General features: G+C 40.4%; 1 protein-coding gene across 2 annotated transcripts in view; it reads right to left on the reverse strand.

Annotated features, from left to right (window-relative positions):
- Positions 1-21,122, reverse strand: part of MARCHF8 (membrane associated ring-CH-type finger 8) — a 104,351-nt gene extending 83,229 nt beyond the window's left edge. Inside the window, exons 1-2 of one of the 2 annotated variants that reach the window (XM_054690699.1) lie at positions 21,058-21,122; positions 20,558-20,646 (exon numbers count right to left, since the gene is read on the reverse strand). The gene's annotated coding sequence lies outside the window, so the exon portion shown is untranslated. The remainder of the gene's footprint in view (positions 1-20,557; positions 20,647-21,057) is intronic. The other variant, XM_054690700.1, reaches the window with a different exon arrangement.
- Positions 21,123-25,619: the final 4,497 nt, after the last annotated feature.

The following is a 25,619-nucleotide window of genomic DNA, read 5'->3' on the forward strand; positions in this document are numbered from 1 at the left end:
TGGAAAAAGGTCCCTTCGATATAGGTGATGGTTAATTTTATGTGTGAACTTGATTAGCTGATCAAACAGATGTTTCTAAGAAGGCATATTATTAGATGTGATTGACATTTAAATCAGTAAACTTTGAGTAAAGCAGATTACGCTCTACAACATGGGCAAACAGACAGATCAGGTCTGTTCCTACAGTTCTGTTTCTCTGGAAAACTACTACAAATACAATATACTATATTGTTTCAGATTATTCCTGGTGCATAAAGGTTGACCCATTTAAAACATTAAATTCTCTCCAGATCATTACACATTTCTTTGGCACTTCCTACAGTGTTCTATGCAGAGTCTGGCGTGACATAGTTCTAGAACTTTAACTGATATTTCTTCACAATTAAATCTTGAGTTCTTCAGTTTCCTAATCATTCTGTTCCACTGACTATGATATGCATGTAGATGCATAACAAAGCAATAAGCTGAAAGAAAGAAAAATAATACTGGCCTCACTTTCCTAAAAAGTGGTTGAAGTTTAACTAAGAATTGGTAAATTGTAATATTACATTAATTTGCACAAAGATAGTGAAATGTAAAAAATTTAGGCTTATTGTTTACTCTAGGAACCTAGAACCCATTCTTTTTAGCTTTCTCCCTCTAGATAATATCTTCTAGTGAAAAAGCTATAGTTAGAGAAAAAACATTTAAATCAATCATATAATCATACACCATAATAATCCAAGACTTAATTTAAAAGAAGTCAGGATATAGTTGTTTTTAATGTCAGCTATCACTCCTCAGAGACTTTTAACTCACTGTTAAATCCCTTTTCTTTTGAAGACATAATATATCTGAATCAATTAACCTAATCAAAATAAAAGACAAGCATGTATTTTCACAGGGATAAGAAAGTCAGTCTCACCCCAAATACTGAATTGGCACACCCAAAATTTTCTGAGCACCTTCTAACTGAAATCTTGCCATTTACAACAACATGAATGGAAATGGTGGGGATTATGCTAAACAAAATAAGTCAGAAGGAGAAAGACAAATACCAGATGATTTCACTCATGTGTGGAATATAAAGGAACAGATAAAAGTAAACTAAACAAGGGGGCCTCCCTGGTGGCACAAGGGCTTAAGACGCAACCTATGGGGCTGTCTGCAGCCACTGCAGTGTAAGTTCAATCCCCGGCTAGGGAGCTACCCAAATGGCACAGCAGACCTCCCCTGGCTCACCCCCTGCTCCCCTCAGCAGTGTACTTTGGCCAGTCTGCCTGTTCTGTTCCCCACTCTGTCGCTGGTGAATTCTCTCACCCTCCACACTTCTGGCCTGTACCCCTGCTCTTGTATGCATAAATAAATAAATCTTTAAAAAAAAAAAAAAAGTAAACCAAACAAATCCTAAAAAGCTGACTGTGGGATTGAGGCTGGCTACCAGAAAAGGAGTGTTGCGGACTGGCAACAAAAGAGGAGGCCACCAGATGGACTAGGGTGCAGGATTGTTGGAGCTTTGGTGGCAGGTGTGGTGAGATAACCTTTTATAGAGGTGTGAACCTGTGCCCCTAAAATATACACAATGCCGTAAACCCAGTTACCTGATAAGCATAAAAGAAATAGTCTTGCCCAAAAAAAAAAAAAAAAAATGAAGCTTAATCAAATCAAATCTCTAAAATTAGCATTTGTTTACAATAAACACAGGGAGGATGGTAGGATAAAACTGTTAGATGACCAATGAGATACCATTCAGCAAACTTCACAGCACAGCAACCCCAAAAGACAAATGACTGGATCTCTTCAGCAAATACATTTCAAGGACAAAGGAAATAAACATGAAGAGGAACCTAAAGGCTGAAAGATATTAAAGAAAACTTATCAACTGAATGCATTGTTAATAAACTTTGTTTAGATCCTGATTCAAACAAATCTACTAGGGGGAAAAAAGATACGAAATAACTTTGGAGTGATAACAGTGGTACGGCTAGTTCAAAGAAAACAGTCCTTATCTTTCAATGGACATATTGAAATATTTAATTTAGATTAAATGTTATGATAAGTATAATTTGCTTCAAAATGCAGTGAGGACAGGGAAACAAATACTCTTGAGTGGATAGGAGCTGAGGGACAGGCACACAGCAGCTCACTGTATTATTATTCTACTTTTGTGCATATTTGAAATTTCCCATAATTAAGTTTTGAAAAAGTGATGAATGACTGTTTATATGCTTTAAGTCAATAATAACATGTTCATGTTTTTTTCCTTCTGTAGTTCTTTCAGCATAAGTGGCAGCACTCACACTCCTGTACAGTCTGTCCTCTGGGCAACATGCCCCTTATAAATTAAAATTACAGAGCCTTCTAACTAGAAGGTGCTCAGTAAATGGCAAATGAAGAGAATCATCCTGCTTATATCCCCACTGTTCTAGAAAACTTTCCAGTATCTCTAAACTGCTGATTCATTGTGGTAAAGGACAGACTGAACTAAGGACAAAATGAGTACATGTGGACATGTGAAGTTGTACTCCCAAACACAGATGTTTGTAAACAAAGGCAAATCAATAAAATTTTGATTGAAAAAACATGAAAGTTTCAAAACCCCACACTTGACTTTTTAAATCTATATTCCAAAAAAGATGCTTATTTATTTTTATTGTAGTAGAAACACATGTAAAATATTTGTTAAATTAATCATTCTTAAGAGTGCAATTTAGTCTTTAATATATACACACTATGTGAACAGATCGCCAGAACTTTTTCATCTTGCAAAACTGAAACTCTATATCCGTTAAATATCAGATAAAGTTGATTCTTAATACCCTTTACCATTGCCTAGTCTATCCTATACTTATCTCCAGCTACCACAACAACTTTTAAAATATAATTCTGGCAATAAACTTTATGGACCTCTAGAACAGTAACAGCAGATTTAACAAAATCTAGTCCTTAAAGGAAATGGGAGTGGTCAGACTTCTGATTATGAACAGAAAATCCAAATGAATCCCTGTGCAGAGAAGAGGACGCGGATGGAATGCCATGGCTTCACTCTGAATAAAAAATGGGGCCAGAAGAAGCAGGTCCACAACTAAGAGAAATCAAACGAGGGAGTACTAAGTGCAGAATCAGTAAGCCTTACAGGGTACTCTGGCTACCCCGTAACAATGCTGGCCAGACACTGAGAAGTACACAACCCCTATCTAACAGATGTCTGAGGTGAGGTACTTAGGCCAGCACTGTGCTGAGCCTCAATCAACAATCCTTTCATGTCAGAATGAAATATGCCTATCTAGGCTTATGCAAATTTTTTGTAAAATACTAGCAATTGGAGTAAAAACAGTGATTTGGTAACAATAACCTACCACAGTGCAATGTTTAACAAATACTTTTTTTTAAAAGATTTATTTTTATTTATTTATGCATAGAACTGGAGTATAGGCCAGAGGCATGGGGGTGATATTCACCAGATACAGAGTGGGGAGCAGAACAGGTGGGTCTACTGAAATATAGTACTGAGGGGAGCAGTGGCCAAGACAGGAGAGGTCTGCTGTGCAATATGTGGGTTAGCTCCCTGGTTGGGGATTGAACTCAGGCCACAGTGGCTGATGATAGTTTGATAGTGCTGAGACTTTAACCCATGCGCCACCTTGGAGGCCCATCACTGATACTTTTTTGCCAGTTATTATAGTTATAATTAATTTCGGTAACCTTAAGTCAGTCAATACCTTAGAAAATCACCTTCATACATTATTCTTCCCAAGCATGACTCTGAGATTTCCATCCCAGGAAAAATATATTTTGCACATGACTATGGATACTGGCAGGGTTAGATGTGCAAAAGTCCCTTAGCAAAAAAAAAAAAAATCAAGAAATGTCTGGGGTAGGGGGCAGGGTAGGTGAACAAACAACTCATTCTAAAGCCACACACCAGACTTAATTCAAAAAAGTCAGAGCATGAGAACAGAGTAGTGCCTCAGAGGACAACATAGTGTCTATCATTCACATTATACTGCATAAAACAAGGGAGCTATAAATGTTAAAGACACTTCTAAAAAAGGCTCTATAGAACAATAGATTTTCAAAGAAATCAGCAGCACAGGAAGCAGCAGCTGGTAGCCACAAAGCCGATGTCAGAATGGAAGATAATGACCATATTGGTGACCATGATGGTTGCTGTCAATACAACAAGATGTTTCAACTAGCAACAAGGACCTGCACTTTGAGTGCCAGGCACAGAGAGGGGAGTTCTAGTTTCTGCCTCCAGCACCAGCAAACACATATATGTATGTCTATGATATGTAATATTCAACCATAAGAGTATAGCAGGAGAGCATCCAGGGCAAAATGGAGTGGACTCTGAAGGAAGCTTTCACTTTTGTTATACTGGCTGAATTTTTTATAATTCTGTAGTACCACAAATAGAACTTACAGTTTGCAGAAATAAAATCTGCATAAGGTAGAATATTTTATAACCTAAAGGGAAAAGAATATGTAGTAAAATTTAGTCGCTATGTATAACAAAGCCCCATCTGTGCTTTGACAATGATTGCCTTTTTAATATTTAATCAAGTAAATATTCCAAGTGAATGTACATTACAAAAGAGAGGGGCAATTTAAAATGTAATCATTTTGGCAATTTCAATTTTTCAGGAAGAATATAAATTTTAGGAAAGAAAGAAATAAGTTTAGGCTGGCTCCAATCACCTGGAAATTAGAAGTTAGTAAACATATAAACTTAATGGACCATCTGAGGCAACACAAGATAAAGTACAAGATTTAGAGTTGGGGACCTGGTCTGAGACCTGGACCTGGCCCCAATCCTAGTGGGCCTGAACCAGACCAAACCTCAACAGAGTTTACTGCACCACAAACCAGTTCCACACACTTTACATATACTAGCTAAATCTATCTTGTCCACCCTATGGTGACCCTAGTATTATCACCACTGTAGTCGGGGGGAGGAAGGAGAGGATTGAAACACAGAGAAGAGAACTGGCATGTTCCAAGCCCCTCAGATGGTGAGGACTAAGCCCAGATGGTGAGCAGTAAGCCTAGCCCCCGAGTCTGTGCTCTGAATCAAGGAACTGTGGGGACTGGCCAGCACTTTTCTTAGTTTCCTCATTCAGCATATTTTACACTTTGTTAAAAAGCTTTGTTATTAGGGCTCTTAGAAAGAATGAATGACATAACAAATGTAGAAAGTGTTTTGCAAACTGCACAGTGGTGTACAACTATTAGTTAAATATCTACCATCCACAAACACGCTATAATTATTCAACTGAATTTGTACTACAGAACACAGTATAATGGATTTTTAAGAAGTCAAATGGGGGCCTCCATGATGGCCTAGGGGTTAAGTCTCAGTGCTATCACCACTATGGCCTATGTTCAATCCCCAGCCAGGGAGCTAGCTCACATGGCACAGTAGACCTCTCCTGTCTCACCTGCTTCTCCCCTCAGCAGTGTATTTCAATGAATCCACCTGTTCTGCTCCCCATTTTGTCTCTGGTGAATCCTCTCACCCACCCACTCCCCCCCTCTGGCCTACACCCCAGTTCTTCTATGCATAAATAACTCTTTTAAAAAGTCAAATGGTCCCTAAAGCCATTTCTTCTATTACAGATACATATATGACAGAATTTATTTTCATTAATTGGAGAGGCTCTTGTGAAGAGATATCTCAATAAAAGTTACATATCTGGGATTAATACCCCTGTAAATATGACTGGAAATCTGCTTTCCTTCTTGACTAGAATCCCAGAAACAAAAACATTCCAAGTGTGCATTCATCATGCTTTTTCACATGAGACTAAACAAGACAAGAAGTTTTAATTTACCAAATTTCTCTCTGCCACAGTATCATTAGTTTCCTAGGAAAGCTTTTTCTTTTTATATTCTTCATGGTTCCAAGAATAACATTTTAAACAGTTAAAAGGATATATGTTAGAAATGTCGTAGCACCCAGTCAAGGGAGGGGGTCTGAGGCAGTCAGGTTTCGATCACTGATCCTTCCTTCCCCCAATACACAGAGAGGCATCAGGCCCTAGGATTGTCAATATGCCTGCTAAGGAGAGGCTAGGTAAGCTGGCATGTGGAATACGGACATGCAGGGCCAGAATTCATACTACTTAAAAAAGAGATCTGAGAGCCTCCCTGGTGGCGCAGACGGTTGAGTGCAGTGCTGTGAAGCTGTCCACAGCCTCCACAGCGCCATTTCGATCCTGGCCGGCTGGAGAGAATCCCAGGCTGGTGCGGCAGACCTCTGCTGTCTCGCTGACTGCTCCCCTCAGCAGTGTATTTCAGTCAGTCTGCCTGTTCTGTTCCGCGCTCTGTCGCTGGTGAATCCTCTCACCTTCCCACGCATCTGGCCTATACCCCGGTTCTCATAAGCATGAATAAATCAATCTTAAAAAAAAGCAGTTATAAAAAAAGACAGTCCCTTGGGCCTCCCCTGGTGGCGCAGTGGTTGAGCGCTGGGCTGCAAAGTTGCCCGCAGCCTCTGCGGCGCTGGTTCAATCACCCGCCACCTGCGAGGGCCCCACATGGAGCGCAGACCTCTCCTGCCACTCCCGCTGCTCCCCTCAGCAGTGTACTTGTCAGTCTGCCTGTTCTGTTCCCCTCTCTGGCTCTGGTGAATCCTCTCACCCTCCCACGCTTCTGACTGTACCCAGTGCTTGTATAAATAAAATAAATAAATCTTTAAAAATAAATAAAGACAGTCCCTATTTATATTATCACCAAGTAGTTCATTTAGAATTTAAAAACCAGTATGTTAAAAGAATGGGAAGACAAGCACAGACTGGGATAAAACTTTTACAAAAGATAGAGTGAAGAACTGTTATCCAAAATATAACAAGAACACTTAAAACTCCACAATAAGAAAACAACTGGTCTGATTTCAAAGATCCCAACAGACACCTCTCCAAAGAAGATATATTCATGTCAAATAAGCTAATGAAAAGAAGTTCCACTACATATGTTATCAGGAAACTCTATTCCCCATATACTAAAAACTATAAAACTTCTCAGAGAAATTAAATATGTAAATAAATGGAGACATACACCTTTTCTTTCTAATTTAGAAGACTGAATACTGTACTGATGTTCATTCTGCCCAAATCAGAATTCCATTCATATTCCTATAAGGCATTTTTATAGAAATTGGCTATTATTAAAAATTTATAGAAATACAAAAGGTCTAGAACAGTCAAAAAAAACTTTAAAAAGAATAAAGTTGAAGGACTTAAACTACCTGAATTCAAGGCTTATGATCTACAGTGATTACCAAACAATGATCCTGACCTAAGGACAAATAGATCAGAATAAAAAGTACCAGGAATAGACTGGCACTTATACAGTATTTGATTTTCAAAAGAGGCACCAATGCAATTCTATGGGGAATAGAAATCCATTTCAACAAATGGTTCTGGAGCAACTGGACATCCTTACAGAAAAGAAGGAGGAAAAAAAGATGAATTTCAACCCCTACCTCATAGCATAAACCAAACATAATTTAAGAGACGGAGCATATAGCCATTGTGTTGGATTAACACTGGTGGTATCAATACATATAGTTATATCAGTACATTTAGTTATATGTACAAGTACATACACAGATGTAGAAGCAAAAACACAGATGCATAAACACACACACACACACACACACACACACACACCGTAGCTTTGTTCACCAAGAGGGTCCAGCGATAATGACCTAATAGTTCCAAGAAACTCACCATGCACCCAGATCTTGATCCCACTGACATGAGGGTCCTGTGGGAAAAGCTGATTCAGGGGATAAAGCACACAAACTGAGCACCAGAGCATCTTGTTGAGCCAGGAAGCAAGTAAGTGCTAACAATTTGTGGAGATATAAAAAGGACATAGGGGCCTCCGTGGTGGTGCAAGGGGTTAAGCACCACAGTATGAAGCAATCTGCAGCCTCTGCAGCACGAATTCGATCCCTGGCCGGCCAGGGAGCAACCCACATGGTGCAGTAGACCTCTCCTGTCTCACCTGCTGCTCCCCTCAGTAGTGTATTTCAGTCAGTCTGCCTGTTCTGTCCCCCACTCTGTCTCTGGTGAATCCTCTCACCCCCCGCATCTCTGGCCTGTACCCCAGCTCTTGTATGCATAAATAAATAAATCTTAAAAAAAAAAAATAAAAAGGACATAGGAGCCAGCTTGAAAGGGTTCATATAAACCAAATTTGGGATAATTTGAGTACCTAAATAAGTGAAGCAACCAATTACAGGGGACTAAAATGAATACATCTATGAATCATTCAAATAAGTAAATAGAGGGTAGAGGGAGGAAAGAAAGTTCTCCACAGAAGAATGCCAAAGAATAAACACAGAAGCAAGTACGGAGCTGAAAATCACTGGATGCTAAAATTAGAGGGTGAAAGTTTGATGAGGAACAGGATGTTTATACAGTGGCAATACTTACTAACTCAAAAGGGAAAAATACTATCTTAGCAATAGAGAAATCTAACATACAGCACTTTATCCAATAATGATGTTGTCACCTGGAACAAACCTACACCAACTAATACAGTATACTAGTATATTACACTGAGAAAAATAAAAATCACTTTTGTGTTATCTGTCTAAAGTGAATTTAACCATGAGAAAACATCAGACAAGCACAAATTAAAAACATTCTAGAAAATAACTGGTCTATATTTTTAAAATGTCAATGTCAAGGATGACAAAAACAGGTTAAGGAACTATTCCAGATTTAAAAAAAAAAAAAAAAACTAAAGAAACAAGACAATTAAATTCAGTGTGGTTCTGGATTAAAGACTGGATAAGAAAAAGAAAAGAGCAATAAAGGGCATTATAGGGATAATTGTTGAAAGTGAAACACAGACTATGAATTAGACAACAATACTCTATCAACTATTGAATTTCCTGACAGGTAATTTTACTATGGCTATGCAAGTAAATGCTCTGGCTTTTGGGAAGTAATACAAATTACACTCAAATGATTCAGAAAAAATACAATTATATATGTTAGACTCAAATGATTCAGGAAAAAAGTACATTTATATATTCAGAGAGTGAGAAAGCTAATGTGGTAGAAAATAAACAACTGGTGAGTCTTGGTAAGTCTTAGTACAGGATATTTACTAATTACTTGCAATTCTTTGTGATCTTACACATTTTTCTATAAATATGAAAGCATATCAAAATAAAATTACACATTGGGCCTCCCTGGTGGCGCAGCGGTTGAGCACTGTGTTGCGAAGCTGCCCTCAGCCTCTGCAGCACCATTTTGATCCCCGGCTGCTCCCCGGCCACCAGAGGAGGGTCCCACAGGGCGCAGACCTCTCCTGCCGCCCGCTGCTCCCCTCAGCAGTGTACTTCGGTCCTTCTGCCTGTTCTGCTCCCTGCTCTAGCTCTGATGAATTCTCTCACCCTCCCGCGCTTCTGACTGTACCCAGTGCTTGTATAAATAAATAAATAAATAAATAAATAAATAAATAAATAAATAAATAAATAAATAAATAAATAAAATAAATAAAAAAACACCCCACAAAAATTAAAAAAATAAAATAAAATTACACATAAAGCAAAAGACATAACTGAAACACTAGAAAAGTGCATTTGAAAATATGACAGACAAAAGATTACTTCCTTCAGTGTATAAAAAAACCGCATAAAGGCAGTAACATCCCAAATAGAGCTAAAGAATTTTTAAAGGAATAAAGAAATATAATAATAAAAATCAACCTCAGTAATAATTTAAACCTGCAAAGGAAGATAAGAATGAGAAGTTTTCTAACTATCAAATTGTTATTTTCTTTTTTAATGACACAACATTGGCAAAGATGCCCTAAAATGGCCACTCACATCTTGCTACTGAGAGTAGTAACTGGAGCATCTTAGATAAGGCAGTTCGATAATATGAACTGATAGCCTTAAAAAAGCTAGTGATCCTGGCTCATGACACTACCCTGAAGAAATCATCTGAACAGTGATTAAAATGTCCAAAGAGATTCAAAGGATACTTGCAGCAGAAAAACTCTTTAAAGTAAGCTATATGGTAAGCAATAGGAAAGTGGTTAAGTAAATTGGAATGCAAACATGAAACCCAATATGCAGTCATTCAAGTTATTTAAAAGGTAAATGTGATGCAATAAATGTTGAGAATAAAGTTTTCCAAAATGAATATTCAAGTTGGCCCTGAGTAGGTAAAAGCAATTCATAAAGCTAAGAGTAAGAGTACTAATAATGGACATTGTTTGAAAACGAACATAAATAAGAGTATGGATACCTGTTCCAGTCTCAAATTTGTCTATGAGATCTGTCTTTGCCTACCCTTCACCAAAGGCCCCTACCCACAACAGAACAACCATTCCCTAATGGTGGTATCATCTGCAGTCACCTGTCTGGCTCTCTTAGCACTGCTTCTTGAGAGCAAGGCACCCTCCCAGTTGTACTCATTAAACATTTACTGCTTCATATTTCCCTTATTTCATACATTTAAGAAATTATTGACTCTACTAGTCACCTCAACAATAAAATCTGTAAGTTCATCAAAAACTCTTTGCTTTCCTCAGATTAAAAATATTAAGTAGAAAGCCTCCCTGGAGCCTTCTTTCAAAACCCCAGTCTCCCAAGGCAGGCCTCAGACAAAGTGAAGAAGACAGCACTTACCTGGTTAGTGCTAGAACCATGTGTCAGTATTGACTCACCCTCCTGTCAAAGAACATTTGTTTTTTTAAGTTTAATCATTAGTTGCCACCAAAACACTCATCTACGTGCTGCAGTGCTCAGTCACTACACCCAGAGCCACACCTGACTCCAGCTCTGTCTGACCTATTCCCCACTGATTCCACCTTCCACTTGGCAACTATCCATCCAATTAGCTGAGTGGAACATAGTGAGGGGGAGGAGGTTATGAGCAAGGTTGGCAACGCAGAGAAACCAGACAGAAACAGGATGACCACAACTATGGCAGACAGCTGGCTGAGAGGTATCCGTAAACCAGTGATTCTCAACTCAGGTGACTTTGCTGTGCAGGAGACTTTGGCAATGGTTTAGAGCTCTTTTTGGTTGCCATAACTCTGGGGATGCTAATGGCATCTAGTGAGAAGAGGCCAGTAATGCTGACAAACATCCTACAATTTACAAGACATAACACAAAGATTATCCAACCCCAAATGTGAATAGTGCTAAGGTTAAGAAGCCTGCCATAAATTATTTATCCCCTATAAAAGTAGAGTCTAATCTCAACTCAGCTAGAAGAAGAAACCCATTGGATAAAAGGGATCTGAAGTAGATTAGGAAATATAATATAAACCTTTTCAACTAGCTGCTAAGCTTAGCATGGTTGAGAGAACTCGGTCTTTGGCCACCAAAATGCTATCTCAGAAACATGAGCATTATAAATTAATGAAAATAATAAATTTTTCTCTAAGGGTACCTCACATATCATACGTCTCTTCAAAGACTGCTTCACAGCAGAAGCTGTCAGAAGATAATACTATCAAAATTGCCCAGACTGGTAAACATCGCCAGAGAAGTTGGCAACATATCCACATACTCCATGACAAATTTAGCTGCATATCTCAACAGGACCTAAGAACCCAAATTCACAGATCCTAACTTAGCTTAGAAGATAAGTGGCAAGCATTCAAAGATCACTTAAGAAAGAGGAAAATAAATAGTGCTGCCTTTTGAAGATGAATCATCAAAAACTACACAAAATTAAAAAAAAAAGGTTCAATACTGAGAACAAATAGTACTTAGTCCAAACTTTAATGCAACAAATTTTTGCAGCTAAAAGATACATAAATCATTGTTATTAAAACTCAGTTAGTCAGCAGCCACTGAATCATACTACAATATGGTTTTTCTCAATTATATTAACAACTTTATAATGCCATAATCTCCATCCATAGCAGGCCCAAAGGTTAGAAGTCATGTTTATGTAAAACATCACAAAGAATTAAAAAAATAATAAATCTCTCAGAATAAGTATCTGGCATAGTAAAGATAAATATTAAAACTAACTATAGTTCTAGATCTGAGCAATAAAAATAAGGCTACAGAAATTAAAAATACAACATCATGAAAAAATGGCTTACTTATGTATAAATCTAACAAAGATCTGTAATGCTGCAAAGTATTAAATGCTGGTGAAAGAAATCAGTAGAACAGACTAAGAGGTAAATTAAGACAAATACTGTGTTCATGGATGGAAAGATCCAAAATAAAGATATTTATTCTCCCTAATTAATATATAAGTTTAACAAGATTCCAGTCAAAATCTCATAAAGAATTGTTGTAGATACAGATAAGATGAATTTGTATTAAGGATTTATTTTATTTATTTATGCATACAAGAGCTGGGGTGTAAACCAGAGGTACGGAGGAGTGAGAGGATTCACTAGAGACAGAGTGGGAAGCAGAACAGGCAGATTGACTGAAATACACTGCTGAGGGGAGCAGTGGGCGAGACAGGAGAGGTCTGCTGCACCATGCAGGTTAGCTCCCTGGCTGGGGACCAAATTTGTGCTGCAGTGGCTGCCGACAGCTTCAAAGTGCTGAGATGTAACCCCATGCACCACCACAGAGGCCCAGATAAGATTAATTTTAAATGCACATGGAAAGATAGGACCTACACTAGCCAAAACACTTTCGAAAGAACTGAAAGGGAGGAACCACTCTATGGACTTCAAGAACTATTAGAGTTACCATAATCAAAGACTGGTACTACTGGAAGGACAGACATAAATCAACAGATCAGAAAAGAGAAGCCATAAAAAGACCCACACTAATGCAAACAAATGATTGATAAAGAAATTCAATGGAGGAAAGACAACGTCAACAAATGGTGTCACGGCCATAGGGAGGACTAAACCAAAGTTTCACACTAATTCATTCATAATAGTTAACATACAAATTAACTCAAAACAGTTCATGAGGGGCCTCCCTGGTAGCACAGTTGAGCGCAGCACTAAGAAGCTGTCCGCAGCCTCTGCAGTGCCAGTTCAATTCCCGGCCAGCCAGGGAGATACCCACACGGCACGGCAGACCTCTCCTGTCTCGCCCGCTGCTCCCCTCAGCAGTGTATTTCAGTCATTCTGCCTGTCCTGTTCCCCACTCTGTCTCCATTGAATTCTCTCACCCTCCCACACATCTGGTGAATCCTCTCACACACACACACACACCCGCCCTCTGGCCTGTATCCCAGTTCTTGTATGCATAAATGAATAAATCTTCAAAAAAAAAAAAAAAAAGAGGGCCTTCCCAGTGGTGCAGCGATTGAGCGCTGGGTTGCAAAGCTACCCACAGCCTCTGCAGCGCCGGTTTGATCCCCGGCCGCTGGGCGAGGGTCCCACATGGCACGCAAACCTCTCCTGCTCCCCTCAGCAGTGTGTTTCGTCGGTCTGCCTGTTCTGCTCCCTGCACTGGCTCTGGTGAATTCTCTCACCCTCCCACACTTCTGACGGTACCCAGTGCTTGTATAAATAAATAAATAAATCTTAAAAAAAAAAAAAGAATCAACATGGTAAAACTTACCCATTTAAAAAAAAAAAGAAAAACCTTTCTTTTATCAAGTTCATTAAAAAAATAATTTAAATATGTAAAAGTCCCATCGTTTTTTAATCACCATTTAGACATAAGCAGACAATTTCTTATGCATGCATATACATTCTAGACATTTTCTATGCATGTATGTACACATACATTTAAGTATCTATATATATCATTATATATATGCATATATATGCTTATCATATAAGCTGTTTAGATCCTTGCTTGTTAAATCAACTTTTTGATATAAAATTTACATAAAGTGAAATGTACCCATGTTAAGTGTAGCTGGAAATGTTTTGACAAAATATATGTAGTGTAACCACCAACCAATCAAAATTCATACAGAACATTCTATCACCACAAAAAAAGTTCCCTCTTGCCCCTCTACAGTAAACCACTAATATCTTTATTAAAAATCAGTTTTGCTGGCTCTAGGATAAATTGAATGGAACTATACATAAGTATTCTTTTGTCTCTGGCTTCTTTTGCCCTGGTAATGTTTTGCGTATCATGCCATGACATTATCAGTTTTTTTGCTTGTTTTTGTTTTTTTACTGACGAATAGTCCTCCATAGTAGACAGACATTTGGATTCTTTCCGATTTCAATCTCTGCGCATTGGTATATGTCATTTGTGACACAAGCTTGTATTTTATAACCAGGGATAGAACTGCTGGATCATACAGCAAGTACCTGTTTATGTTAATAGGAAACTGTCAAACTTTTCCAAAATGCCTGTATCAGATACACTCCTATTAACACGTTATCTAAGTTCTGGTTGCTCTATATCCCCACCAACACTTGATGTTATCAATCTTTTCAATTTTAACCAATCTTGTAAGGAAATAGTTGCTTATAATTTTATTTGTATTTCCCTAAATTTGTATTTCAACTAAATATGCTGAAAAATTTTAATATGCCTACTGGAAATTCAAATATCTTCTTTTATGAATTGTCCAAATCTTTTACCAATTTGTAATTGGGGTTATCTGCCTTCTTACTACTGATTTATAGAGGCTCTTTATAGAAACTGGATCAAGGTTCTTTATCAGATATACATGAATTACAAATAACTGCCTCCAAACCGTGGCATATCTTTCTTTTAACAGAGTCTAATTTAACATTTTAAAAAGTTAACAGTACTTTTTGTGTCAGTGATAAGACTGAATGCTATCCCACTCAGACTAGGAAATAAACATGGATGTCTGTTTCCCAATCCTATTGAAATATATGACTTTGAAATCCTAGCCAGTGCAGTAAGGCAAAAGAAAAAAGAGAGAATATATAAAAAAGAATACTAATTGGGAAGGAAGAAGTAAAACTGCCTTTACTTATTGATCACATGTGTAGAAAATCCTGAAAAAAAAAAGGCAATAGAGGGCCTCCCCGGTGGCGCAGCGGTTGAGCGCTGGGTTGCGAAACTGCGCACGGCCTCTGCGGCGCCAGTTCGATCCCCGGCTGCTCCCCGGCCACCGGAGGAGGGTCCCACATGGCGTGCAGACCTCTCCTGCCGCCCGCTGCTCCCCTCAGCAGTGTACTTCGGTCCTTCTGCCTGTTCTGCTCCCCGCTCTGGCTCTGGTGAATTCTCTCACCCTCCCGCGCTTCTGACTGTACCCAGTGCATGTATAAACAAAACAAACAAACAAACCAGCAAACAAATAAAGCATGCCTCTAAAAAAAAAAAAAAAAAAAGGCAATAGAAGTAACAAATGAATTTTGAAGCTACAAGATACAAAGGCAATATACAAAACCAACTCAATTTCTACATATTAGCAATAAGTGGAAATGATTTTGTAATTCCATTATAGTATTATAAAAAACAAAATATAAAGATAGAGGGCCTCCCTGGTGGCACAGTGGTTTGAGCGCAGCGCTGTGAAGCTGTCTGCCGCCTCTGCAGTGCGGGTTCGATCCTGGCCAGCCGGCGAGGATCCCACATAGTGTGGCAGACCTCTCCTGTCACGCCCGCTGCTCCCCTCAGCAGTGTATTTCGGTCGTCTGCCTGTTCTGCTCCCCACTCTGTCCCTTATGGATCCTCTCACCCTCCCGTGCCTCTGGCCTGTACCCCAGCTCTTGTATAAAAATATATATATATATAAAGATAGAAATTTGATAGAATATTTGTAACACCTGTGTACCACAAAACTGCAAGAACTAAAGAATTAAATAATGGAGAGGTATATATTATTCATGAACTGGAAGGCTCAATATTAAGATGGCAATTTTCCATACACTGATGAGAGTCAATCCCAACTGATTTTTGAAACTAACAAGTTGAAGTACGAAGGAATTAGAATACCTAAAACAATTTTGAAAATATAGAACAAAACTGAAGATCTCTACTAATTTCAAGCCACATATTTAAAAAACTAGCAACAAATGTTGGCGAGGATGTGGTAAAAAAGGAACTCTCCTGAACTGCTGGTGGGAGCGCAAAATGGTCCAACCACTATGCGAAGCTGTCTGGAGGTTCCTCAGTCTACTAAAAATGGAGCTACCATATGACCCAGCAATTCCACTCCTAGGGATCTACCCAAAGTACACAAAAACACTGATTCAAAAGAACACCTGTACACCTATATTTATTGCAGCACTATTTACAATAGGTAAAACCTGGAAACAACCCAAATGCCCAAAAATAGATGACTGGATCAAAAAGATGTGGTGTATATATACACAATGGAATATTATTCAGCAATCAAAAAAGATAAGCTCATGCCATTCGCAGCAACGTGGATGGAGTCAGAAGGAATTATGCTCAGTGAAACAAGCCAGAAGGAAAAAGAAAAATATCGGATGGTTTCACTTATAGCAGGAATATAGGGGAACTAAATAAGACATCAGTGTAAAAAAATAATAACAGTACAGAACACAACAAAGCAAAAATGGACACTTATAAATCAGAGACATAATGCAGGGGAGGAGGAGGGTGAGAGATCAGAGGGAGGGAGGGAGGAACACAGGGGACTGAGGTGATGGTGCACAGGTGCACTGGTGAAGGAAACTCTATGGGGACTACACCTGAGGGGTTGGGGGGAAGCAAATATTATTTAAAAATGAGCAATGATGTACAAAATTAAAAAACAATAATACATTTTTTAAAAAAAACTTTAAAAAAGGCATAAAAGGGCCTCCCCTGGTGGCGCAGCGGTTGAGCGCTGGGCTGCGAGGCTGCCTGCAGCCTCTGCAGCACTGGTTCGTTCCCCGGCTGCCGGCGAGGGTCCCACAAAAAAAAGAAAGGCATAAAAAAGGAAAGAAATACATTATAGTATTGACATAACCACACACACAAACCAACAAAGAGTTTACAAATAGATCCACACATGTTAGCAGTTGATTTGCAACAAAAATGTCAAGATAACTCAATAGGAAAATAAAGGACAAGAAATTCAATAGGGGGAGGATAATCTTTTCAAAAAATGATACCCAAATAACTGTGTATTCATAAAGGAAAATAATGAATCTAGACAACATACTTCATACCACACATCCTACCAACTCCTAAAAATAGATCAAGATCTAAGAGAGAAAATGATAAAACTTTAAGGAAAAAAAATTCATGGTTTGCTTTTTTTTTTTTAATGATATTTTTGACAGGTCACATTAGAGCTCTTTTTTTTTAAAGATTTATTTATTTATTTATACAAGCATTGGGTACAGTCAGAAACGCAGGAGGGTGAGAGAATTCACCAGAGCCAGAGTGGGGAGCAGAGCAGGCAGAGTGACGAAGTACACTGCTGAGAGGAGCAGCGGGCGGCAGGAAGGGTTTGTGCACCATGTGGGACCCTCCTCCGGTGGCCAGGGAACAGCGAGGATCCAACTGGCACTGCAGAGGCTGTGGGCAGCTTCACAACCCAGCGCTCAATCACTGCGCCACCGGGGAGGCCCTACGGTCTGCTTTTTTGACATGCAACAATATTTCAGATACCTTTATATATTTAAAAAAGAGTCAAAGAATCTTTGAAAACTTTTGAAACATGTCTTCAGTTTTTAAATCAAATTTCAAGATTCACTGTGAGTTCCTTCTGTATAGAGTCGTACAATCTCTCTTCAGTTGAAATACAGAAATATTCAAAGGAAAAGAACAACAACAACAAAAATCTTCCTTAACCTCATTGCACATGGCTCCAATGAGAAAAGGCTGCCTTCAAGGGAACTGCAATTTTGCTAAATACATCAATATAAATCCAATCTGCCAAAGCTATTTGAACACCATCCATAACTTTTTTTTTTAAAGATTTATTTATTTATTTATTTATACAAGTACTGGGTACAGTCAGAAGTGCAGGAGGGTGAGAGAATTCACCAGAGTCAGAGCGGGGAACAGAACAGACAGACTGACGAAATACACTGCTGAGGGAAGCAGCGGGCGCGGCAGGAGAGGTCTGTGCACCATGTGGGACCCTCGCCGGTGGCCGGGGATCAAACCAGTGCTGCAGAGGCTGCAGGCAGCTTCGCAGCCCAGCGCTCAACCACTGCACCACCAGGGGAGGCCCCATCCATAACTTTTAACAATAAAATGGTTACCAGAAAATCATGACAATATGACAAATGCTCTGGACTGCTATATGATCTGAAAATGGCATACCCTGATTAATATTCACAATACAGCACAAAGAGATTACAAATTTTTTAAATTATAATAAAACAACACATAACAATACAAACTACCCAAAAATTCAATGGTTTAAAAACAAAAGTTTATTTGTCAAAGTTACTATGGTTCAGGAAGTTAGGCACAGTTTAGGTGGGTACCTCTGGCACACATTCTAACAAGAGGTTACAGTCAAGTTGTCACCTGGACTGTACATCAAGTGAAGAATTCACACTGTGTGCAAGGAGGATAGGAGATATTTGCTTCTAAGCTCACTCATGTGGCTGTGAGCAAGTTTTAGTACCTCACCACATAGGTATCTCCACAAGGTAGCTCACAATATGGCATCTTTTAAGTTTTTTAAGTTTCCTTCCTTCTACTGTGATTTTTAGGTGTACAATTCAGTAGTTTTTAACATAATCACAAGAGCTGAGCAATCACCACCACAATCAATTTCAGCACATTTCATCTAAAAGAAATCCATCAATCATTAGCAATCAATTCCCCCATTTCCTCCTACCCCAACTCCAGCTCTAGGATGCCACTAATCTACTTTCTGACTCTAGATTTGTGTATTCTAGACATTTCACAGAAATGTAATCACAGAACATGTGGCCTTCTGTGACTGGCTTTTATTACTTAGGATGATTGTGTTCATGTTGGAGCATGAATCTCTCCTTCATTCCTTTTCTATGAATGAATAATATTGCACTGTATGGATAAGTCACTTTTTACTTCTCCATTCATCAACTGATATATATTTGGGTTGTTTCCATTTTTTGGCTATTATAAGGAGTGCTACTGTGAATATTTGTGTACAAGTTTTAGCATGGATGTATGTTTTTATTTCTCTCTGGGTATCTACATAGGGATGGAAATGCTTGTCATTTGATATCCCCATGTTTAGCTGTGTGAAGAACCACCAAACTACTTCTCAAAGCAGTCTACACCCCAACAACAGTGTATGAAGATTCTAATTTCTCTACAATCCCACAACAACTGTAGCTCAATCCTTTTCACTATAGTGCTCTGAGTCAGTGTGACGTATACCCCACTGTGGTTTTGGCTTGCATTTCTCTGGTGGCTAATTAGATCAAGCATCTTTTCAGATGCATATAGTCCATTTTTATATCTTGTCCCAACAAATGTTTATTTAAATTCTTTCTCCAATTTGTATTCAGGTTACTTTTGTTTTTATTGTAAAGATGTAAACGTTCTTTACATACTCTGGATACTAAGGCTTTATTAGATATATAATTTGCTCCTGTGCAACAACAGGAAGCATGCAGACAGGATGACAAAAGGAACTCTCATACAATATACTTGAGGTGAATAAAACAGCACAACTGCAAGGGAAGGCGAGTTAGCATTTTAGCAGAATTTAGCACAATATAGATGTATAGACCCTACAAGTAGCTATTCAGGGAAACCCTTGCACTTGGAAAAACCAACATGCATGGAATCTTGGGATAAAAAGTTAGCATGAGTGAAAAATAGTAAACTAAATATAAGTTTAAAAAAGTCAGAAAAAAATTTACATAGCACAATGTCATTTACTTAAAGTTAAAAACATGAGAAAGTAAACAATGTTTTGAGAGGATGTGTACATATGAAGTAAGATTAATAAGAAAATCAAAAAAGTGGCAGACACACCATTTAGTATGGTGGTTTACTTCTGAGGAAAAGAAGAGGGGTTCAACCAGGAAAGGTCACACAGGTGTCAACAGCAAAGGTAATATTCTGGTTTTTGAGTTTTATATATGCAAATTACATATTTTTGTATTGTGATATATTTCATAAGCCTTTTCATAAAGAGCTCTCAAATAATTCTTTAAATCTATGTATACCCTCTGCAATATGTACATTAATAACTTATGTATTGTCTATCTGAAATTCAAAACGAACAGGGTGCCCTAAATTTTATCTGACAACCCTAACTGGAACCAAAAGATGCAGCGAATTACATATTTATGTACGAGTGACATATAAGCAAAAAATGAGACCCAAGAAAGGTAACTGACTTGTCTAAGCCTAAAGCAAAGATTAAGGAACTGAGCTTGCTTTCAAATGAGAAAATATACTCTACTGGACTACCTCGGGTTCCCCTCAGAGGTCACTCAACTTCCAATTTTGGCTAACCTCAAAGAAGCTCCAAGCTGTAAATGGTATGGGGTTGGAGGGTAATGAGGTAGATTAAGGTTTGTTTTCATCTTTTTCACATATTGGGTTTCCAAATAAGGTTTTAAGAAGACGGTTCTGTTGCATTAAAAAAAATTAAAAAAAGCCCGGAGAGAGAAACAAACCAGTAACATAAACCATTATGACTTTCTCTAATAAATTTTCTATTCAAACCTACAGCCTGGAGAACAAGAATCCAAATCGTGTCAGATGAAAGAGTTAAAGAAAAAAAAATCAGCAATTAAAAGACAAAATATCTACCTATGCTCTCTCTCCGGTCGATTCCAACAGTTGAGTTCTCTCCCGAGATCACACAAACCAGAAGCGTGTGGAAGGTCCTCACAAATCACCTAGTCGAGACTTTTCATTTTACAGACGTGAAAACTCGGGCCAAAGTCGCGGGCTGAAACGCGCCGGGTCCCGTCGCCCCACCGGGCAGGACTTCCACTGGGGCTGCTCGGTGACACCCCAAGGCCCCGGGCGCCCAACGGCACCTGAGGCCCCGGTCTCCGCCGGCCCCAGGGGCAGGCTGGACCAGGGCCGCGGGAGGGTCCACCTCCCGGGGTCGCCGCCGCCTGTCAGCCGGCGCGGCGGTCAGATCCGGGCCTCGGCGACCACCCCCGCCCGACCCTCCCGTCGCGGACCGCACAGACAGCAGCCACACCCCCTGTCTGGGCCAGGGCACGGCCGGTCTCTACCGCGGCGGAAGCAGGAGCTGAGCGTGACGTGGGGGACGCCCGTCCCGGGGCCGCAGGAGTTACCTCAGGTGGGCGCTGAGCTCGCGGCTGGGCCGCCCCGCCGTGCCAGCACCATGCCGGGGACGCGGACGCAGCAGGCCCCCAGCTCGGCCAAGCCCGGCCTGCTTACATTCCCCTGGCCCGACGCCGCCGACGCCGCCGACGCCGCCGGCTGGCCTGTCACGTGACGCTTGCGTCACGTGCTCGCCCGGGGGCTGGGCGGAGGTGTTGCCGGGCAACCACAGCGCGCTGCGGGCGGGCGGGCTGGCGTCTCTGCCATTTGGAGGTGAGAATTGACGTGTTCCCTCCAACGCAGGCAAAGAAAAGGGGAGTCCCACCAGCTGGTCCTGACCGTGAATAATATTAGTATTTTGGAAGGAGAAATAAATTTGATCCTGCGTGATGTTGGGAGGAAAAAAACTGAAAATATTTCGTGTAACCAAAGTCAGCAAACGAAATAGAGACCGCTGCAAAATAAGCAATAATGACTTTATTGGCCTTACCATTTTTGCTTTCGCTCCCTAACCTGAAGAAAATTTTATGCCCACAACCTACACCCCTACCCTTCATCATAGCAAGGGTGTGAGAAATCATCATGGGATTCCCAATTTTTAAAATTATATTTTATTATCATTTTCATGGGGATTAATCTGTGTATGTGTAAATACAAACACATTTAAATAAATTTCTGATGAGCATGCAGCTTTCATGCACATCCAACTTTGATTATGTGTCACTCTTTTTGAAGGACTATTTCTGCCAAATCCAGTTTTCCTAGATCAGATTTTGCAGAAGTTTCAGCCACTGCCAATTTCTCCAGTAATACTCATTATAAACGGCCTAAGACTAAGAATAGTTTATATTTTTTCTTAGTAAGTACATGCATGGATAGTGAGCATTACTCTCAAATGCTGCAAAATTATTCTTTTGTCAGGAGTAACTTGTTGGATAATCAAGTTCCACAACAGTGGACTCAAACTATCCTCCAGGTTAATACAAGGGCAAACATCCTCATATATCTATAACACAGCGAGGATGCAATATTACAAAGAATACAAAACACAGTGATGAATTTTCTCCATTTGCATTTTGTATTACAGAAAACAGATAACAAAGCACTTGTCACGACCTAGTTGACTTTTTCTGCTGCTTCAGAAGATGTTTCAGGAAGTCAGAAACACTATCTTCCATTGGTATGTATACCTTATGCCTAGACAAAACCTGGAAGCAAAAAAAAAAAAAAAGAAAAGAAAAGTCTATCTATGGATATGGAATCCTGCCAGCATTCTGTAGGATATGGCAAAAAACTTTTGAGATCCAGAAGGGGTCTGTGAGTTAGGCTTGTACTCATGGTACTGCTAGGATGAATCTTGTCTCAGACCTTACCATGTATGCAATTAACCTTTCTGAGCCTCTTCATCCACCTGAAAGAAAGCTAGCACCTACTGAGTAGTTATAATAAAGAGGAAGAGAAAAAATGCTGGTGTAACACTTTAAAGTACCCAATACATATCATGCTCAATAAATATTAACCATATCCAGTCGTTAGCAAGAGGTCAGAGTCCTGAGGGAGAAACAGGTGACAGCTTTCATGTGTCCAGGTTCTGATCTGGATGCTTGCCAACTAGGCTGGAATGAACAGTAGGATTGCCAACAAGGAAACTAAGCATGACTAGGAAGAAGTCTTGGCACTTAGAATGGAAGGCCATCAGTAAGGGAATTGCTCACAGATGATTGGGTGCTCACTTCAAAGGGAGTGACTGACTTTGTGGCAGATTAATTCTAAATCCTGTTTGTGATAATGGAGACACTTGATATACCACCTTTTCATTGCCTCCACCTAGGGAAATTACCCTCTGCTAGAATTTGTGGAAAGAAAGAAGTCAGACCTGAGCCATGTGACCAGTGTTATCTCTGCCGGTGGTTAAACATATTTAACCATTTCTAGTTTTCTAGTTAGAATTTCATTGCAAAAGGGGCCTCCCTGGTGGTGCAAGGGGTTAAGACATATCACTATGAAGCAATCTGCAGCTACTGCAGCACAAGTTCTATCCCCAGCCAGGGAGGTGACCCAGGGAGGTAACATGGCGCAGCAGACCTCTCCTGTCTTGCCCGCTACTCCCCTCAGCAGTGTATTTCAGTCGATCAGCCTGTTCTGTTCCTCACTCTGTCTGGTGAATCCTCTCATCCCCAACATCTCTGGCCTGCACCCCAGCTCTTGTATGCATGAATAAGTAAAATCTTTAAAAAGCAAAAAAGAATTTCACTGCAAAAAACAAAATGCCTTGGTGTGTATCATAAGATAAACTATAAATGTACATAACGCTATAATGGCATTTCATCTAACACAGTGGACCTACTGGTGTTCCTGTTAGGGGGAAAGGATGTCCTGAGCTAATGCCATACAGGCTTTGTGGACTCCACCCCCACTCCATACCAAAGCCATCAGGACATTGGGAAAGACAAATCCCGTCACCACCAAAGGGAGGGTTGCTGGGACCTGACAGTGGAGTTAAGCTGCCAGGTTTGGTATAAAACCAGACACGTGGGCCTTGGGGCTCTCTTGGTTTCATGGCTTTTGGCTCTCCACCAGCTCTCAGTGTGCCATAGGGATTCCAGGTCGGCGGAACCAGTAAGACACATTTAAGACTTTATCTCCCTCTTTTCTCCCTGAGTTGTACATTTCCTCATTCCCCTTCCCTTGTAAATAAACCTTTTGTTGACCTTTTGTGTGTGCCTGCAGTATAAGTCCCTTTTAAGAACGTGGGTGAGGACCCACAGTCAGGCAACCTGTTTTAGAGTGGGGTTGCCCTGTAACATTCCCATTAGACTAGTGGAGAATTTACAAAAGTCTGGATGCAGGGGAAAATACCCCACCCCTCTGGGTTCTTCCACAACTGGATGAGTAATCAAAACAAACATCAAATGGCTTAGCAAAGAAAAAACAATTTAATGATGTGCCTGGAGAAGCTATTGATAAGATGATTACAGAAGTCCTGTCATCTGTTAGGGAGAAAGGGGTATAAATTAGATGTTGAGGAGTCTGAGGCGACTAGGAGAAGGAAAGCAGAAACTTTACATGACAGAACAAGGATAGCTTCATCTTTTACTCTGAGAGCAAAGAGGACATGTTTAGGGACATTCACCTGGATACTATATTCCCCAAACTGAAAGGTCGATACAGGGGCAAGAATGAGGGCCTGCTGATACCATCAGAAAACAACTCTGTTCCTCATCAAACCAGTTCCCCCACGTGCAAGCCCAGTTTCCTCTCCCCACCCTATAAAAACCTGCCTTCCCCTAACAGTGGTCTTGACTTCCCCGACCCCCACCTTGGGGTCCCTGAATCTTGCCCGGGGGCAGAATAAATTCTTCCCACCCTTTGAGAAATTTTGGCTCTCCTTTTCGTTACTGCCCCGAACCTTTCACAAACTATGTTCTTCTAGATCATTAAAAGAGCAGCAGTGATTGCTTCTTCAATTAGGAAATAGTAAAAGCATAGGGAGTGGTTTGTCTTAGATTCGGAAAGGGTAAAGGACTCAGGCAAGAGCAAAAGCTTCTCCTCAGCTTCTAGGGATTCCATTGCCCTTAGCTCAAAATATGCCAGTGCATGCCAGAGTAGCGCATTGTAGGGGCAGGACCGGACACAGAGCAGGTTTTCTAGGATCCCATGCAGTCCGGGTAAAGGAGGAGTTCTGGAGCCCTCAGGGGTTTTGCAGGTCTTTTATTGGGGTTCACCAGGCATATGGCAGGCAGGGGTGCTGGTGGGCTGGGAGGCCTGGCAGCAGGTCTTCACTTTGGGCTCTCCGGCCTTCTCTCAGCTTCTGCTTCTCTTGCTTTTCTCTCGGCTTCTCCTGGTGTCCCCGTGACACCGCCCTTAAAAGCCCAGTCTCAGCCCAGGTGAATCCCATCTACCTATGCCAACACCTTACTCCAGGTGCCCGCCATCAGGCATGCATTCAGGACCGCAAGGATCCATCATCTATCCTGATGGCAGGAGGGCAGAAAAGCCTGACATTTTTCCTTACCCTACACTCATCTTGAAGACCAGTTCTGAGAGTTAAGGGGCAATCTTTTCTGGGCACCTTCACAAAAAGGTGAACAATAACTTCTGAAGTGTTGCAAAGCTATAATCTGCTAGAACCAGCCATCAATTTGTTTCCTAGTTCTGAGACACAGGGCAAGCTAGGAGTTAGGCAGTTTTAGGGACACTGCAGGAGGGGACCTCTGAGAATTGAGGAAGGCTTCACAGATAAGGGCAGCAAGAAGAGTGTAACCAATTCCACCTGGAAAAACAAACATCCCAGACGAGCCCCCAAAATGATACCGGAATTGTCAGGCCTAGTCTCCCAGCCAGGAACGGATCCCAGGCTGCAGGGCAGCGCTGAGCCCCAGCCACTAGACCCCCACGGGTTGGTGTCTCACGAAGCCACAGCAGGAACTTCGTGGACTCTCAGGCAAGCAAGAAAGAAGAGGCAGGTTTGTTTATAGAAAGAAAAAGTTTATTGAGGAGAAAAAGAGCAGAAATAAAGTGGGACTCCCAGGCCAGGAAACCAGGCCTGGGAGGGGCAAGGAAGCCAAAGTGG

This window comes from Talpa occidentalis, unplaced genomic scaffold (genome assembly GCF_014898055.3).
Source record: "Talpa occidentalis isolate TD23 unplaced genomic scaffold, MPIMG_talOcc4v2.1 talOcc4.8, whole genome shotgun sequence".
Classification (NCBI taxonomy): domain Eukaryota; kingdom Metazoa; phylum Chordata; class Mammalia; order Eulipotyphla; family Talpidae; genus Talpa; species Talpa occidentalis.